At 47.5% G+C, this 18,680-nt stretch overlaps 1 non-coding gene across 1 annotated transcript; it reads right to left on the reverse strand.

Moving 5' to 3' along the window:
• Positions 1–17,279: 17,279 nt before the first annotated feature.
• LOC136407302 (U6 spliceosomal RNA) lies at positions 17,280–17,383 on the reverse strand. Its single transcript, XR_010751857.1, has one exon. It is a non-coding gene; the product is annotated as a U6 spliceosomal RNA (small nuclear RNA).
• Between the last annotated feature and the right edge of the window lie 1,297 nt (positions 17,384–18,680).

Here is an 18,680-nt window from a genome sequence, read left to right on the forward strand (position 1 = left end):
CTAACCTCAAACTTCCCCACTAGCCTGACCTGTGGTGGCGCAGTGGATAAAGCGTTGACCTGGAAATGCTGAGGTCATCAGTTCAAAACCCTGGGCTTGCCTGGTCAAGGCACATATGGGAGTTGATGCTTCCAGCTCCTCCCCCCTTCTCTCTCTCTGTCTCTCTCTCCTCTCTCTCCCTCTCTGTCTCTCTCCTCTCTAAAAATGAATAAATAAATAAATAAATAAATAAATTTTAAAAAAAACTTCCCCACTGACTTCACGTCCTTGGCACGTGCCTGGGTTCCTAACACGGGCCTCCAAATACCTGCAGTAGGTGCCAGGTTCGGGGCCCGCACAGAGAGCACAACCCGCCCACATGGTTTCACAAGACGTCAACGCAGGGATGCTGTCCAGACAGTGGTCAGGGTTACTGAACAAACAGGGCTGTCGAGGCACAGAGATCAGCAGCAGCAGGAAGCTGCCCCTGTCCCGGGGCAGATGAGGAGAAGGGAGGTAAAGGCTGCCCACCACGAGTAAGAATCACAGAAGGACAGAGGAGTCAGGGAAGACCCCAACGTATGACTCCTCCCGCCCTCACCATCCACTGACCAGCTCCGGCCAGAAGCCAGAAGTGTGGGGATCCGCCAGGGGTCGGCAGGGGTCTCCTGGGCACCTGGTAGGCAGGAGGAGAATAGATGTTGGGGTGGGCAGGAGGACTGGGGCATAGAGGATGGCTGGTGCGGGTGGCAGGTAGTGTGGCAGGAGCATCCACCCCAGGATGGAGCTTGCAGGGGAAGGCAGGGCAGGGCTCCTTGAGGGGAATGTTTCATTCAGTGTCTGCAGGAGGGAACAGCTCTACTGGCGTAGGTAGTGGTTAGCAGGAAAAGTGATTTCCTACATCAGATTCTATTTGCAGAGCCACCTCCTTGCCACCCGAGGAGACAGCCAGCTTTAGGTCCCACAGAAGAGCCGCCAGTTCCCTGCTCTCTTCTCTCCGTTCTCACCGCAGATGAGAAAGACGTGGTCTGATCCTTCTCTCTGCACTCGTCCCTGATCTTCCATCCCCGGGGAAATTGCCCTTCATAGGGTCGAGGGGAAGTGACAGTCTGGATCTCTGCTGCTCTGTCCCAAATGATGTCATGTCCCAGCACAGGCAGGGGACAGCCTGGCCTCCCTGGAAGACTCTCGGGACATCAGTCACCTGGCCCCACACTGTCCCTGCGCAGGCAGGAGTGAACAAGACCATGGCCTCAGCCTCGGGCTGCTTTAAACGATTGGAGTCGATGGTCTGTGGCAGCTGTAAGGAGGGTCTAGGAAGAGCAGGTGTTCCGTAAATGTCCCTCCTCCTCCCTGCCCTCTGCCCTGTACGACTGTTGTCATCTTCCTGACCACGGAGCACACAGGGCGGGGTGAAGCCATGCGGGGAGTTTCTACCCCAAAGCCACTTCTGCAAACAGTTCACGTGTGGTTCTTACCACTTTGTTGGGAGAAAGACATCAGATTCTAACAGCTCTCAGGGGGCCAGCATGTTCATGTCAAGACCAATCGGGAGGCCCCGGGTTCATTCACAGTCAATGACAAAAGTGAGAAGCGGGAGTGTTAACATTCATCAGTGCCTCCCCAGGGCCAAGTTCTGCGCTCCCGGCTTGACTTACGTTAAATCGACTTTGTAGGTCAGAGTGGTCACACGTGAGTGGGTAGTCTGTGGGGTTCCCCTCGAGTCATCTCCCTCACTTTCTAAGCCACTTCTGTCTCCTCTCACGCAGCAGATATTTACTGAGCAGCTACCAAGTGCCAGGCCTGTGCTGGCTCCTGACATGGGGGCGTGACCTGGATGGGACACTGCCCCTCACCCCACAGAGCTCATGGTCCAGGGAGGGAGGCGAACAGGACCCGCACCCAGGTGGAGCAGGTGCCATCCATGCGCTTCCTGGTTCCCCCTGGGTGGGCTCCCCCGCGGTCAGAGCACAGCAGACCCCAGAGGGCTGCAGGCCCTGTGGTGCACGTCTTATAAACCTTGATGGTTTACAAGTAATTAGCAGAACAGGCAGGTCCCTGCCTCCTTGGAGCTCACACTCGGGTGGGGAGGGAAAGAGAGATGACACCAAGGAAACATGCCCTCAAGGTCATTTCTGATGCTGACGAGTGGCACCCAGAAGAGAAAACAGGGTGTCCTGCCAGGCAGGGCCCGAGTGAACGTGACTTCTGTGGACAGGGCAGTCAGGAGGGGCTCCCGAGGAGGTGAGCCTCGGCAGAGCCCTGGGAGGTGAGAAGGGGCAGCCATGCAGAGAGCTGAGGAACAGCATCCCAGGAAAACACACAGCCCGGGCCCAGGCTGGGTCAGGATGAGCCAGGCACGTCGGTGGCCCAGAAGGGAGGTCACAACGTTCAGGAGAAGGATGGGGAGAGGTCTCCAGGCTCCCACTCCTCCCCAGGGTCTGTACATCTGAGTCTTTGGGCATCTTTTCAGGGCAGAAAAAGCTCCCACTCTGGGCAGGAAGAGCTTGTTTTGTGGGTGGGAAGGGAGGTGGAGTGTGGGTGGGGACTTGGGAGATGCCCCTATGTCCCTATTGGAAGTTTAGGGCTGGCTAAGCCTGGTGGCCTTAGCCAGGGTGTTCTTTCCTCATCAGGCCTCTGCTGACCGGTTGGGTCATCTTACAATGAGGACTAAAAAGTGTGACTATCCGGTCAACACCTTCCAAATTCCCTGCTCCCGGTAACATCCTGTGACAGGCTTCCCTGTGCCAATGGAGGTAACACAGACAGGGGAACTCCCTCCCTTTTAAGTTCCTTCTGGCTGTGTCCATGTGGACTCTCTGTTTGGTTTTTACCCTTTCCAAGTAAGATGTAAAGGCAGAACATATGCATAATGCATAATGGTGATGCTTGGATTTAACTTGATCCCTGCAATTTCTCAAGTGTTCTTGCAATTAAAGAACACCATTGTATAATAAGACCTGCTTTGGGGAAGTGATCTAACTACCACCTACAGGAACAGAAGGCATTTTTAAGTCAGCTATTCATTTGCATGTGTGTGTGTGTGTGGGTGTGTGCGCGTGCACGTGCACATGAGTGTTGTGTTTCTATATGTGAATTAACTGTGTGTTATATTTTCTACATTCTGATGCTTTGACATCTTGGATCGTGCTGACTCTGGGAGGGCCATTCTGAGAGCTAGTACACAACTCACTCTGGAGTATGCCTTTCAAATACAAACCAACCAATCCAGAGCCCACGCCCGCAGACTCTCACACTCTGGGTCACTATGCACCTGCTATAATCAGTCCAGGGCTGGGTACCAGACAATCAGGGACAGCCCCCATCGCCAGAGCCACTGAAATCATTCCAACCAGCCCTTCCTAAGCCTGGTCACCCTGCCCTGCCCATTTCCTCCATAGAAACCACCGTCAAGGCTCTTGCCACAGTGCTCCCTCTGCGTGCTGACCAACCCTGGTGGTGCTTCCCCCTGACCTGCAGCTCTGTGCATATAATGGTCAGTGTCTACGTGTCTTGCCACAACTGATCAACACACAATGTCTCTGTGTGTCCCATTTTGTAGATACGCCCATAACAATGACACACATATTCACTGGCCCCCTTGTGTGTGTTTAGACCACATGTAACTTTGCATCACAAAACACCCAGTGATGTCAGAGGTGCCCAGCTCTGTCCTGGTATCCGGGAGACCTCAGCTTGCTGCTCAGCCACTGCCCCCCGCTGTGAGGATCACTGGCTGGATTGGGGCCTCCAGCTGAAGGGACTAAATTACATCCAGAAGGACCCATATTGTGCTGCAGCTAATGACACAGTTAACCTCTGGTTAATTTTACGCTTCCTGGTGTCCTGGGAACGGCGATGTTTACTGCGGTTGGGACAAACCTTTATTAATGTGCATCAATGTGCCAGGGTGTTTGCTGTTCTGGGCCAAGGGTTTTTAACAGAAATTGGCTAATGGGCCAGGGCCCCACTGAAGTTGCAGAATATGAATGAGGTCCTTTCTTTCCCCTCTCTCCTCTGCCCTAATTTGCATGACCAAGCTTTTTTGCCTTTTTGAAAAATGTGTTTGTTTGTTTCTTGCTTGTTGCTGTGTCTCCTATGGAGGAAACTAATTACTTACTCACCAGGCAGGGACCTAAATCTGGCGGAAGCCCAGGTCAGCCCCTCCTGCAAAGGGAGCCAAACAGCCATACTCACGCTGATGGGGACAATTCCGGAAGAGTCTACACAGCCCAGGGGTACGGGGTAAAAATTACCTTGGTCCCCCACAGACGTACCCCAGCAAAGGAGGGCTAGGTGGGAGAGTAGAACAGAAAAGACCCTCTGTCATTATAAAATTCAGCTCAAACTAGCAAATAGCTCAAAGATGTCCCTTGATGAGGCTGTGGCTTCCCCCGGAAAAGATACAACGCTGTAGACTTCCGGTTCTCCAGTCTACCAGAGCCAGTGCCTGGCTTGTAAAGCAGACATTGTATCATTTCTGCTTTACTGAAATGAAATTCACAGGTAACATAACCTACCTAACAGGCATAGTTTTTAACCAACATCATAGCCTAACTATAATACCAAGAGGAGAGGAAAGGAACTTAGAAGAAAAATGAAACACATTTCAACATGTAAATGTTCTGGTGCGACTTAACTAGAAGATGTCATAAAGTCATCAGATGCTTGACCTTGGACGTGGAATCCCAGCGAATGAAGCCACAAATACAGACCACTGATAGCTTTGCTGTTGGGGGCAACTCGGCTGCCTCCAGAGGCTTGGCCCTGGGGAATGAGATGTTTCAAACTGGCGCGCAACCCTCCGTGAAGTCCTGGACGGAACAAAGTACTGTCTGCTCTGAATGGACACCCTGGCATTATTCTTGAGAAACTCGGTATATTTTAAACCAGAAAACAAAAATTTTTGTGTCAAGGTAAAATGGAATTTGGTTCTAGGCTCAGGTTATTTTAAGCAGCTTTTTTTTTTTAATCTACACGAACATCCAAAGGGCTTTCCAAGTTAGTGCCCATGCCTGAGGAACGGGTAAGGGTAGTAGAAGAAGGTGACTCCAGAACTAGTCCCTAAGACAGGTGTCAGATCCCAGACCGGGAAATGAATCCAGAGAGAAGGAGAAACTCACCCAACATTCCGTAGCCAGAAAGAAACAAAGGCGGTGCTTAAGTGCAGTGCTATTGGCTGGAATGGAGGTCTAACTCTACCTCCAGGGTGACTGCCTACCTTGTCTGGCACTTCCTCTAGCAGACACTGCAGCAGCTTAGCAAACCTTGCCGTCCCCAGTACAAGATGGACCAGGTTCATCTCTGACTTTTCCCTGAACCTGAAGAAGAGGTTTGGAAGAACCCTGACTGCCCATCCATCAGGACACTGTCAGGGGGGACAGTGGTGCTGTTGGTGCCCTGCCTGGATCCCCTTTCCTGACCTCCCGCACCCGCTGCTTGGAATGGTGGCTGATAAAGGCTCACAGGTTCTGCCCTACACTAAACAGCCGCTTCCTTTCCCAGGAGGACATAGCCCTAGCTCATGCACGTTCTAGGCAAGCCCATAGCCCACGCAGAGTGACATGGAGCTACAATGCTTGCCCCTTTGCCTCAAGTTGGAATCAACTCTAAGATACCTGCCGAGCTCTCCATGGGATCAGGGGAAGGATACTCTCCTTCCTTGCTTACTTTTCTTCCCCTCCCTTGTCCTGTGGATAGCTGAAAACAACAGAACTCACCAGTAAATTTAAGCAGAACCAGAGTTTCTAAAACATAGTGGGTACCGTAAGTAGATTTCCCAGAGGGCTAGGTAATCAGACTTCGAGTCTACAAAGCTAAGAACTTGTCCAAAAAAAAAACCATCCCACTGAGCTATTCACATGAAGACGGGCTATCCTCAAAAGTGATTTCATGAGAGTCCTGTTTCTTAAAGTGACGACATTCCAATTTATAACATGTTTATGGGTACAGATAATGAATGCAGCCAGAGTCACTTGCCCCAGCCCTACCTGAGTAATTGGAGTTACTCAGTAAGAGGCAGCAATTTCTCAGGTCTAAAGCTTCTGTATGGCACACCGAAGTACAAATGCTCACTAAACTCTTTAGGCAGGTTGGCCATGGAAGAGCTATTTTCCCCTTTAAGCCACTGGCTTTTCCACACCAGAAAGCTGCAATAAATCATCCTCTAGTTATCTCTCTCCTCTCCGGTGACAGACAGCACTAGAACCACTTCACCAAAAGCCTCTGTCTTTTTAGCCTCTTTCCTTTAAAGTAACAAGATGGTTGAATTGTTGTCGGTGTAGCTCCAATCATTCCTTATTCTTACTCAGCACAAAGTCGACCTCGAGATCAATATAGCTGTGCCCGAAACAGTTCTGTATGCTAAATATCAGACATGGGCAGATGGGAGACCACGGAGTCCATCCGGATTTACACATAGGAGGGGGGAAAAGGCAGAGAAAGGGCTGCCCTAGTGTCTACCCTAAACTTTATATCCCTTTCTTCTCTCCTTCCTTAGCAAGTGTTTATGGAGTGTCTATTGTATGCCAAGCAATGTGCCGGAAGCAATACATATGATGCTGAGAAACAAATTGGCCCAGTCTCTGTCATCAGGGACAGTTCATTTAGGGTATAGGTTAAGGAGGGTAGATATTAACCAGGTCATTGAAACAAATGCGATCTGTAGACTAAGATAAGCATGTTCTTTCAAAGTCGATACAGTTGTGTCACTGTCCTGCTCTAAATCCTCTGTCTTCTGCCCCATACCCAGAGAAAATCCACCCTCCCGGCCCCACAGGATGTGGCATAGGCTGCTCCTCTGACCAGCCTCCTGACATTCTGCCTGAACTTACTGGGCACAGCCACATCATTTTCTGTTGGTTTGGTTTGGTTTCCTACTTTTTCTCCTTTATCTAGGCCACTGTTACCTTGAGTCTCTGCAACATAATGGCCTTCACTGAATCCTCCCAACAGCCCCATGAGGGAAATGCAATTATTGACCCATTTTCCAGAGTAGGAAACTGAGGCACAAGAAAGGGAAGCACTTGGCCCCGCATCACCCCAGCTAGTGACTGGTGGGGCAGCATGCTCCCCGCCCTGTTCATGATGAGCACGACCTGCAGGCTTGAGGCTCCTGTGGCACTAACCCCAGTGCCCTGCACAGACGTGGACACACAACACAGACTCGGTGAACAGCCAAAAGTAATAACAGTGATGTTCGTCCGGCGCCAACCCTGTGCCAGATCCCTCTCTAGGGCTTTACACGGACTAATTCAGCTAGTCTTCACATCAACCCCATGGGGTCCCATGTGACAGAAGAGGAAACTGAGGCACCCAGAGTTTAACTTATTTTCCCGCATAGGTTGTGGGCCAGGAAGAGGCTGAGCTGGGATTCGAGGCCAGGTCATCCGACCCCAGAGTTTCTGCTCACAACTGCTGTGTACACATGTGCACACGCACAGATGCTAGCGTCTGAAGCAAACAGCATGTCGAAGAAGAGTGTTAACCCCTCATAGAGCAGAAGGAGTCACATCTGCGAGGCTCTTTTCTGTGAGCTGTGAGTGCCTGAATCACAGCTCCTTGGTACATGATCTTGTCTGAGAAAGGCCAGGGGAACGTGGAATCCTGATTCTCATCACTCCAGCACATTCGCTGCTTTAGTCTGCCAGCGCTGGGCTTTTCACATCGAGTGTGCTCAGTAAACCAACTGCAATAAACCCGGGTTCTATCTCTCACAAGCTCTGTGACAAATAGCAAGCACCTCACCATTCTGGGCCTCTGTTTCCAAGACTGTAAATGGGGCTAATAACATCACCCCCCCCCCCAGGGCAGTTATGATGATTAAGTGAGTTGACACCTATGAGTGCTTAGAATCATACCTGGCACATAGCTAGCATTCAACAAATGCTGGCTCGTATAATTATCGCCCCGTGAATAAGCAACCTGCTCCCTAACTCCCCAGCTCCAGACAGCCCCTGCGACCCTCCATGAACAAGAGGCATGCTCCTATCATTGTTTCAAAGTGCCGTTACTCCAAGCACCCAGATAAGCTATCACAAGTCACCCGGAGACTTGCCTGTCTTTGTCTCACTGAGCTGCACTGATAGGATCCAACGTCACAGGATTTTATTCTTTTCTTTGCCTGTTCCTTTTCCACACAGATCAACTACAAAAAAAAGATAACAGCTGCACCTGGATCTTGTGTTTTAATAATTTGAACAATGCACAGGAAATTGGGTGGCTTAGGGACCCAGTGCCAGAGAGTGAATTGTCACCATGTGGACAGACCAGGTGGAAAGAGGAGATTCAAGGGCAGGGAAAGGGGCCCTTGGGGATGGAAAGAGAATAACTTGAAACCCTTCAATGATTTGAACTAAATTAAACGTCAAGAGTGCTTTCTTCTTGTCATAAGTTTCCAGGAAGAGAAAGAAGGGGTTCCTCCAAACAATGAGTTGAAAGGGAAGGGTTCAGCCCATTGCATTCCCGGTGGGAACAGACCCATCCCCTCACCAGGACCTATGAGGCCCTGACACTCGTCCCTGCCCACCTCTGCCACCTCCACTCTGCGCTCTCCCCTCGCTCAGAGCCACACGGGGCCTGCTGGTCCGTGAATCACATCCACATGACTGTCCCCACCTCCTAGCCTTTGCACTTGCTGTTCCCTCTACCCCAGGGGTCCCCAAACTTTTTACACAGGGGGCCAGTTCACTGTCCCTCAGACTGTTGGAGGGCTGGACTATAAAAAAAACTATGAACAAATCCCTATGCACACTGCACATATCTTATTTTAAAGTAAAAAAACAAAACGGGAACAAATACAATATTTAAAATAAAGAACAAGTAAATTTAAATCAACAAACTGACCAGTATTTCAATGGGAACTATGCTCCTCTCACTGACCACCAATGAAAGAAGTGCTCCTTCTGGAAGTGCGGCGGGGGCCGGATAAATGTCCTCAGGGGGGCGCATGTGGCCCGCGGGCCGTAGTTTAAGGACCCCTGCTCTACCCTGATCTCACACCTGTGTTGTCCTCCATGTCCAGGTCTTGTTTCTAACAGGGGAGTCAAAGGGCTTTCTCCCGGGACACTGTGACTAAGCGGTCTGACTCTGAACCTGCAGCCCCCACACTCTGCTAGTCCACTGTCCTGTTCTATTTCTTCATAGCACTATAAGCATTTAAAATATTCGGGGTGTATTTTCAGTGTGAGCATTATGACAGCAAGGATTTTATTTTTTCTGTTTACCTTTCTCCCCAACACCTAGAATGTGCTGGGCAGAATGCAGGTGCTCAAGAGACCCTCTAAGGTGAATGAATGCGTGGATGGGTGAATGAATGCATGGATGGATGGATGAATGAATGACTGGTCACTATCTATGAGGCTTGCCACTCTTTCCATACCAAGATGGTAGACACACAAATCCATAGTATGTGTGTCAGTGATTATCTAGTGATGCCTTGGACACAAGTCAGATCTTTTATTCTTGTTTCCCTTACAAGCCTACTCGCCTACTTGGCTGCCTGTCTAGTTGGCCAAACTCAGAGCTCCCTGAGGGCAAGGGATATGCTTTGTGTTTCTGTGCATCCTGCACAATGACTTGCACTTGGCCAACTCTAAAAAGATACCTCAGGATGGGATGGGATGGGATTGGATTGGGTTGGGTTGGGTTGGATTGGATTGGGTTGGATTGGGTTGGGTTGGGTTGGGTTGGATTGGATTGGATTGGGTTGGGTTGGGTTGGGTTGGGTTGGATTGGGTTGGATTGGGTTGGGTTGGGTTGGATTGGGTTGGGTGGGTTGGGTTGGGTTGGATTGGATTGGATTGGGTTGGGTTGGGTTGGGTTGGGTTGGGTTGGGTTGGGTTGGGTTGGGTTGGGTTGGATTGGGTTGGGTTGGGTGGGTTGGGTTGGGTTGGGTTGGGTTGGATTGGATTGGATTGGGTTGGGTTGGGTTGGGTTGGGTTGGGTTGGGTTGGGTTGGGTTGTGACATGAGAAGCTGGGTCATCACCTAGAAAGTTTGGTCACTTTCAAGGTATTGTAAACGTCACATTCTTTCATCAGCTGCAGCTCTTTGACCTCTAAACCTTTGTATAGACTGTTCCCTCTGCCTAAATGCTTTTCCCCATCAGTCCCACTTCTCCTGGTGACCTCCTATTCAACCCTCTCTCTGTCATTTCTTCTGTGAAGCCTCCTCTGATTTCTCCTTCCTCATTCCACTTTCCTCCTGGGTCCCAAGGTTGATCTCTTCATCTCTAGTAGACCACAGACCCCAATTTACTACTATTTTTATTCTCATGTCTGCCTCTACTATTTCCCTACTCGGTACATTGTGAATCCTTTAAAACGAATCCCGATGGTCTATTGGTTTTTTAGATTCCCTAATGCCTAGCTCAGTCTTTGTCAAACGGTATGCCCTTCTCCCACAAAAACTGTTTTTTGAACAAATGATCAAAGTAACTGTAAGAGGAGATAGAAATAAACAGAGATACAAGTAACATGTTTAATCACCCTTTTTCTCTGCAAGAACGGTGCCTCCATGAAGCAGGGACTCGGTGGTCCTTCCTGATTTAGCCCCTGGCCTTGTAAAGAACTTCACGCCCAGAGGCTCGAAGCACATTTGTCAGGTACAAGGCCACAAGGAGCCATTGAGAAACAAGGTACTGACTCTGCCGGCGTCCCCAAAGCTCAGGAAGGAGATGAGTCTAGACTGGTGTTTTAAAGAATGGTGGACTCCTGCTGTTCATTCAACAAATACTGGCTGCGGGCCTACTGTGTGCCAAGATCTGTCATTGGCACTGACACTGGACTACAACGGTGAACAAGACAAAAACCCCACCCTCTTGGGCCTGGCCTTTTCATGGGAAGAAATACGATAACCACTAAAAAACAAGAACGCAACGGGATGTTAAGAAGTGAGTAGGGCTGGGGAGGAAGTAGGGCAGCATAAGGAGATGGAGAAGGTGGAGATGTTCTCTTGGATGGATGGGCAGGGGTGGTCTCACAAGGGAGAAGATGGTAGAAGTGAGACCTGCGGGAATGGGGTGGGGGAGCCATGTGGTTGAGTGGAGAGAAGGAGGCGTCTGGAGTCGTGAGATGTGTGAGGAGCAGAGAGAGGTGCCCAGGCATACATATGGAAACTAACTAATGTTTTAGTTATATACTGCCCTGCACTCAAATTTCACTTTGGGTTATTTTTAGCATTTGTGTATTTGACAGCAATGGTTACGCTATTCTAGTATTGTAAAACCTTTCCGAAAAGTGCTTTAGACAGACGCTCTTCTCTATATAGGAAATATGTTCTATGTTGATTACGGCGCAAGAATTATAGAAAGGAGATCTATTGGCATGACCCTAATTTGTTAGGATGCTGATTTTAAAACAGCAGAGCACTCCCATGTCCAAGCCCCTCTCTGCGTCTGCTATATGCCTTTGGTGACTATTTCTGCCCCTATGAAAATAAGCACAAAATCCAAACATCAAAAGATGGTCCCTTCTGTTCCAAGTAGCCCGACCAGAATGCCTGGAAAATAGGAAACCCTCTCATTCGCCTGCCGTCCAGATGGAGGGAATCGAGCTTGCAAAGGAACCCGCGGAATCTCACTGCGAAGACCGTGGTCTTTTCTCTCTCTGAGCTTATCCTGTCAAGCCCCGGTGGATTTGGTTTTGTTTGAGGTTTAACAGGATTTCAGACTTGGGGGTGGTCTCTTTGGATTTTCTTCTTCTTTTTTTCTTTTGATGCTTAAAAATACCCCACGGCACCAAAGAAACAACCGTGGCCGAGAAGATTGGAATTACACAGGATGTAATTCCCTTTCACATACGTGTCGAAGGGTGGTGGTGGGTCATCTCTGAAGTTGTCATTTTCCTTGTACACGAGCCCCAAAGCTGAGGATTTGGGTTAAATAAAAACGGTTAAGGATAAAGTGTGATTGCGAAGGCCCCACCTTGAGGTTGGGTTTTCAACCCTTAAAATCCTAAAGTAGAACAATTGTAAAGCAGGAATGAGATGGCTTTTGGTCACCTACTGCACCACGGGCCACAGGGTGGACCTAAAAGAAAACGGGTTGGGTCTCTTTAGATTTGTCATTTCTCTGTGTGCGTGTGCACGCACGTGTGCAGTGACTCATCGTGTCTACAGCATCGTCTTATGGGGAGTTTGAAAAGTTGAGGGGTTAATTTTGGGTTGCACAATAATTGGGATTGCCAAAACAGAATTTTTTTAAAGCTGAACTCCCAACTGTCATACGAACATTAAATGAATGTGACAAAGGCTTTATTTAACTCAGTAATGAATAAGGGAGCCAGAAAGGTTTTAAATCAATTCAAAAGAAAACCTAGAGTGCAGACATTAATAGGCTATTAGGAATGCTAGAATGAATGGAATTAATAGATGCAAAACTGTTTTCTTCCCTATTGGGGGAAGGTAGTCGATTAAATGCCCATTGAACCTAAGGCGTTTCTGGCACTGGACATAAGGGTGCATTTCTAAGGACAGGAATTGTTTTCATTACTGTCATTTCTCTCCAAACTAACTTCTGTCTTTACAGAATTGTACAGCCGTCTGTACAAAGACAGTGAAAGACAAAGATCACCTGGACCGATGAGCTAGTCAAGATGACACCCATTAAATTTCAAAATCTTTCCCAGTTCTTTCCTTACAGGAGCTACTGGCATTTAGCCAACAGGAGCCCAGGGCTGTCAGAACCCCTGCCACATGCAAGACAGTCCCACTGTGAGTCCCATGACTTTTAAATGTCCCTCTGCACATTCCCGCAAGTAAAAACTCTGTTTATAATGAACTGAGACGCAGACCTAACTCCATAGAAACAGAAGTATTTGTTGCGACCGTTTATGGACATTGAAGGTTTTGCTCCTGTGTCATCCACCGCCGCCACCACCATATCTTGTCTTTCGTTTCCTATATTTCTCCTATAGATGGCTTCTGATTGTCTCATTGCTTCAAATCCGGTCTTAGGCATCAACAGTGAAGCAAGCAGCTCACTTCTTGTCGTTGTAGCCACTCCCAGGCATGTATGTATTGTACTTTAACTTTGCATAATTCTGTTGACTTGTTATTTTGACTATAAACAATATTCTACAAGTTAGTTTCCTTTTATTTCTCCTTGCCACTCTAGCTAGGGCAATATTCTGATTTCTTTTTAATGATGTGTGTAGTTGGGGGATATTATTCGTGAATTTCATTTCAGGAGTGTGAGGCAGCATTCTACAATATTTGTCATCAAGGCGCATGTTGAGTTAGTCACCAGGGTTGAGAACCGCTGTCTCCGTGGAATACTGCCATCAGCTCTCTCCCTTTCTCCAATAACAGCGTCTCCGTTCTCCTTGCGGGAACAAAGCCTTCCCACTGGGCACAGCCTAGAGGACCTGCCAATCAAGGCGCCCTCCTCCACAAGGCAGCCATCCTGGCCACTCTGTGCTGTCGTCCCAGAAGCTGTATCTCAAGCGTGGGGACCAAAACATCAAAAACACTTGAAGCTTGTTTGTTTTAGCAGCCAGAGTCGGCTCTTGTTGCTTACAAAGAGTTCCTACCCAAAAATAAAACAAAACAAAGTGAACATAAAGCCAACAAAAGATTGCCCAACTCTTACTGAACGTCTACCAAAATAAAAAAAAAAAAAAAAACTAATTTAGGGCACAGAAATCTTTCATTTATCTTTTCACACAAATCATTTCCTGGGCTCCTAATATAGGGCAGGTCCTGCTATGATCGTGGGGATAAATAGTGACCAACCTGGGGACAATCCCATCCCCCATGCAGGGTACATAGTCAGGTGGGTGGGACACAGACAACAGGCAGGTTAACTGCTGCAGACAGGCCTTGAAACACTTATGGAAGGAGGGGCCTAAATTGAATTTCTGTAAAATCATACGCCTCTTTGTAAAATGATAAATACGTGGCAAACTCCTACTATGAGGTCAGCTGAAGAAGGACACCCGAGTTCAGGCAAGAAAGGTTTATTAGGGGGTCATCTGCCAGACTGACTGCTAAGGTGGAGGTCAGCAACCGGTTCTCTAACAGGTAAAGTTAAATCGGGGATTCGAGGATGGGGGCTGGTAGTCCTTACGCGGAAAAAAATGATTAACCGTAAGTAAGCTAGGGGACCTTGCACACCTGGGTGAGTCAATACGGATGTCTGGGGGGAGGTGATCTGGAATGTCCAGTATTTAATGTCCCTTTGTCTACTTAAGGGAGGAGGGGGTCATGGCCCCCACCTGCAACCCTATCACTGAATTTTTCTTCAGTGAGTTTTTCCTAGACAGTAATGGACATTCGTGGTCACTCTCCAGCATCCAAAACACACACACACACACACACACACACACACACACAAACGGTCCTTGACCTCTCAGGAAATTCCTGTTCCCCGCTATATCCCTTGGGACTCCAAGAAGATGCTCCCCCCATCCCAGCTCAGCCAAACACTCTTCTGAGGAACTTTCAAAGCTTTTCATGACTTAATTTCTTCTTCTGAACACAACTGAGCTCCTAGGGCAGAGATGAAGGGCATTTGATCCTTGAAGACATCTTCAGATCGCTGGCTTGCCTTTTGATTGAGAGGATCAACCTATTTCATAAACATTAAAGTCAATCTGAGCAGGAGTTTCTGTTACTTGTACCAAAAAGTGTCCCAATCCACAGTTTATTTACAGTGTGCGTTGAAGAGCTGTAAGCCAATTCTCATTTAATCTCAAATTTTCTACAAGAGTGTTCAAAGGTCAAACCACGTTTGGGGAGGGGGTGGCCAAACACCTACCGTCACCAAGGAGGCTATGAAAGGAGAAATGTTCCATTGGAAAGGGAAGTGATTTGCTTATGGTTGATATCGGGTTGTGCTTAGAAATATAACACTCCCCAAAGCTAATCAATAAAACAGTCTAACGTGCTTCCACTGTGCTTTGGGACAATGCTCTAACCAACTGAGCTATCCAGCTAGGGCTAACGTGCTTCCGAAGATACTGCAGTGACTAAATTTTCCCGAGATGATTGTTTTCTCTGGCTATTGGGTTAACTGTATTCTGGGTCCTGTTAGTTGAGTTATCAAAGATCCCTTTACCTAGACGGAGCTCAATTCTGCCCACATGACTATGACAAGGTAAAGGTGTGAAAAGTAATTAATTTACATTTTTGGCTGGTTGTCGTGTGTAAAGACACAGATGAGACCAGGACAGGGACAGAATCAGTAACACAACCACCTGTCTTAAACTCACCGTTTCGTGACTTCTCTCTCTTCTGTGGAATTCTCCGACCCACCTTTCCAGAATCACAGTGTGATGGGGTATGTGGACATTGTCCGTTGTTTCAGACCTGAAATTCAGACTCAGAGAATTCCTTGCAGATGTTTTAAGGGTTAACATTTTTAACCATATCCCTATTTTCTAAACATTTTTCCAACTTTTCCACTGAATGTAATCCATATGGATGGGTTATTTTTATTTTATTTTTTTCTTAAAAAGAAACAGGACTTTGGTGAGAATGTTGGTCTGGTCATTACGCTCCCCTCCCCCCATCCATGCACTCTGCGTGCACCCAGCACTAGACGCGCTCCAGTGGAAGGAGAGGCTGCGTTCAATATAAATGCAAAATGCTCCAGACACTCAGGATTATCTGTGCTTTGCATGAATAACGACAGCAGCTTGCAAGTGGGCAGGACTTGGCAGGAGGCCCCTTCACCAATCCGCCGCGGCACCAGCACACTCCCAGAAGCGCCTGTGAAATCTGCCTTTAGTCGCTAATTTCACACTCCAGGGACAGAGCTGCGAACAGCTCAGAGCAGTAATTCTCATTTTCATAACAGTTTCCTTAACCTTCAGTCACTCTCTTACGGCATTTTCTCAACCTTAAAAAAAAAAAAAAAAAAATTTAAATGCTCAATTCCTTGAAGGTTAAATCTCAGGTTTGTTATTGCTTAATCATCTCTTTATGGCCTTGCCTTTGCAAACAGCGGAGATTTTATTTTGTCTTTAGATCTTTGGTGAAGCGTCCTCCGACTCAGGTTGCGGTTTTTTTTAAAAAAAAAAAAAAAAGCAAAATGAATTGTTCACGTAATGCATTCATTATTCCCTCTCCTGCCGTCTTCTAAATAATGTAGGTACTTTGGATGCTTCTGTGATGAGTAAAGAATGCTTTTGAAATGCCCTGTTAAGATATGCTTTTTATCTCTCTTCTAATCACAAAGCAGAGTTTTCTTCTCTGGGTCCTGCAGACTGGAGGAATGTGTGGCAAGGGTCCTTTGGGAAGAGAGAATCTTGAAGTTGACAGCAAGAATTTTAGTGGCCAGATTTATAAAACCCCAAAAGCATTTTTCATTTGGGATTAGGGTTTGATTGTTTTGATGGTTCCTGTTATCAAATAACTCAAGTTGGGCATGTCCATCAGTGAATGACTCAGGCATACTCTCTATTCAGATCATAAAATATTGTTCAAATCTGGCTCAGTTGTTTTAGAAAAATAACCACGGGTTTGTTTCTGATATAAATCACCTTGTTGGGGGTTTGGGTTTTTTTTTTAATAAGCCATAGTTCTCATCATGATCCTTTTCAAAACAGAATAGGTTGAGCAACCAGGAAAGTAGAGAAATTATAATTCCTGGCAAAACAACCGAGCCTGTCTTTAATTGAAAATCTGATATTTTGTTCATTGTGGGATTTTTTGGCATCTGTTTTTATTTTTAAAGTATTGCATCAAAATTGTATGTATCTTGATTACGGAGTTTGGGGGCACCCCCACATTATTGTGTCCAAGGCAAGTGCCCACCTGTGTCACCTCAGTCCTTGCCCTGAATTCACTTCAAGACCAAGGAAATGGTGATCCTGGGAGTCCCTGATCACAGAAGGTGAACTGGGGGGGAGGGTCTTCCCTGGAGAAAAGGAAGATGTAAGAATCTGAAGCTCTCCTGCGCCTTCCTAAACCCTGGGAATTAAATTGCACAATGAGGTGCCGTCACGATGCCATCGGCTTCCCACCTCCTGCCTGTCTTGCCTTCTCCTTCCTTCTGTCTCTCTCTTTGTGTTCTCTGGACCTGAGATGGGGCCAGCATCACCCCTCCAGCATCCTTGGGTGAGGGTCTCTCAGATGAAACCTCCAAACACCAGGATCCCAGGGTCATTGCTGTGCACACACAGGGATCCCCGTGAGGCCAGGGTGTGGAAACGGGAGGATTTCCATGCAAGGATTTCAGATTCAGCTATAATCCCAAACAGCCTTCCCAGCCTGCTCTGAGACTGATGTCAAAGTCAACTTGGTAACTCTTGGTGTTCTTTTCTCCTTTTTTAAATTGTATTTTCTGATTGCAGTTAGCACCAAAATATGGAATGCTTCACGAATTTGTATGTCATCCTTACGCAGGGCCACGCTTATCTTCTGCATCGTTCCGATTTTAGTGTATGTGCTGCCGCAGTGAGCACTCGCGGTGTTCTTACGTGTCTGCTATATTGACACAAATTATCAACCAAAAATCCTGGATATTTGGCCTTCAAAATATCAACATTTAGATATGTAAAGCCGTTAGCCATGGCCACCATCACAGCAGCCTGGCCTATGCAGGTTCACATAGGATTTGGACAGACAGTAATGAAACAACAGAGTCAAAAACTGGTCGGCCATCAGCTTTAATCCTAGCTTGCCCCCGGCGGGCAAGAAATACACACAGTGGGAAAACACTTCCCTTTCCATTCAGGGCTCCCAAAGCCACTGACTTATCCGAGTTTCCTAGAATTAAAGGTTTCTAACCTCACCAGTCTCATTCACCTCTGTTCCCCATCTCCTTCTCTCTGCACAAACTCTGCCCAAACTGGCTTCTCCTTCACCACTCTGCCATCTTGGCTGCTTCTCCTGGCCTCCTCCATGTGGCCTTTCTCTGCTCTCCTCTCTAATACTAATCTCAGGAACCGAGAGAGAGCAAGCTCCTGGTCTGCCCCACTTTATAGTGTAGATTCAAAATCTTTAATCCAATATACAAACAAGGAAGTCTCTGATACAAAGCCACTTATCTGAGGCATAATGGGATTCCTCATGAGAGTGCACCACCCCACATCGAAAAGGGTGGTAGCCTAACCAGGCGGTGGTGCAGTGGATAGAGCGTCAGACTGGGATGCGGAAGGACCTAGGTTTGAGACCCCAAGGTTGCCAGCTTGAGTGCGGGCTCATTTGGTTTGAGCAACAAAAAAAAAGCTCACCAGCTTGGACCCAAGGTCACTGGCTCAAGCAAGGGGTTACTCGGTCTGCTGAAGATCCACAGTCAAGGTACATATGAGAAAGCAATCAATGAACAACTAAGGAGTCCAATGAAAAACTGATGATCGATGCTTCTCATCTCTCTTTGTTCCTGTCTGTCTATCCCTATCTGTCCCTCTGTCTGACTGTCTCTCTGTCCCTGTAAAAAAAAAAAGGGGTGGGTGGGAAAGGCTTGGTTTTAAGACTAAGCCTTAGGCTATAAGGATCCTGCCTGCTTACAGCCTGTCCCCCAACATACATTAATATAATCACACCCATCTCAAGCAAGAAGGGCAACTAATATTATTACCTGAGTGACAGGCTTCCACATGGGCAGCACCATCTTTTTTTTTTTTTTTTTTTTTTTCAGAGACAGAGAGTCAGAGAGAGGGATAGACAGGGACAGACAAACAGGAATGGAGAGAGATGAGAAGCATCAATCATCAGTTTTTCGTGGTGACACCTTAGTTGTTCATTGATTGCTTTCTC

Source organism: Saccopteryx leptura, chromosome 5 (assembly GCF_036850995.1).
Source record: "Saccopteryx leptura isolate mSacLep1 chromosome 5, mSacLep1_pri_phased_curated, whole genome shotgun sequence".
Taxonomy (NCBI): Eukaryota; Metazoa; Chordata; class Mammalia; order Chiroptera; family Emballonuridae; genus Saccopteryx; species Saccopteryx leptura.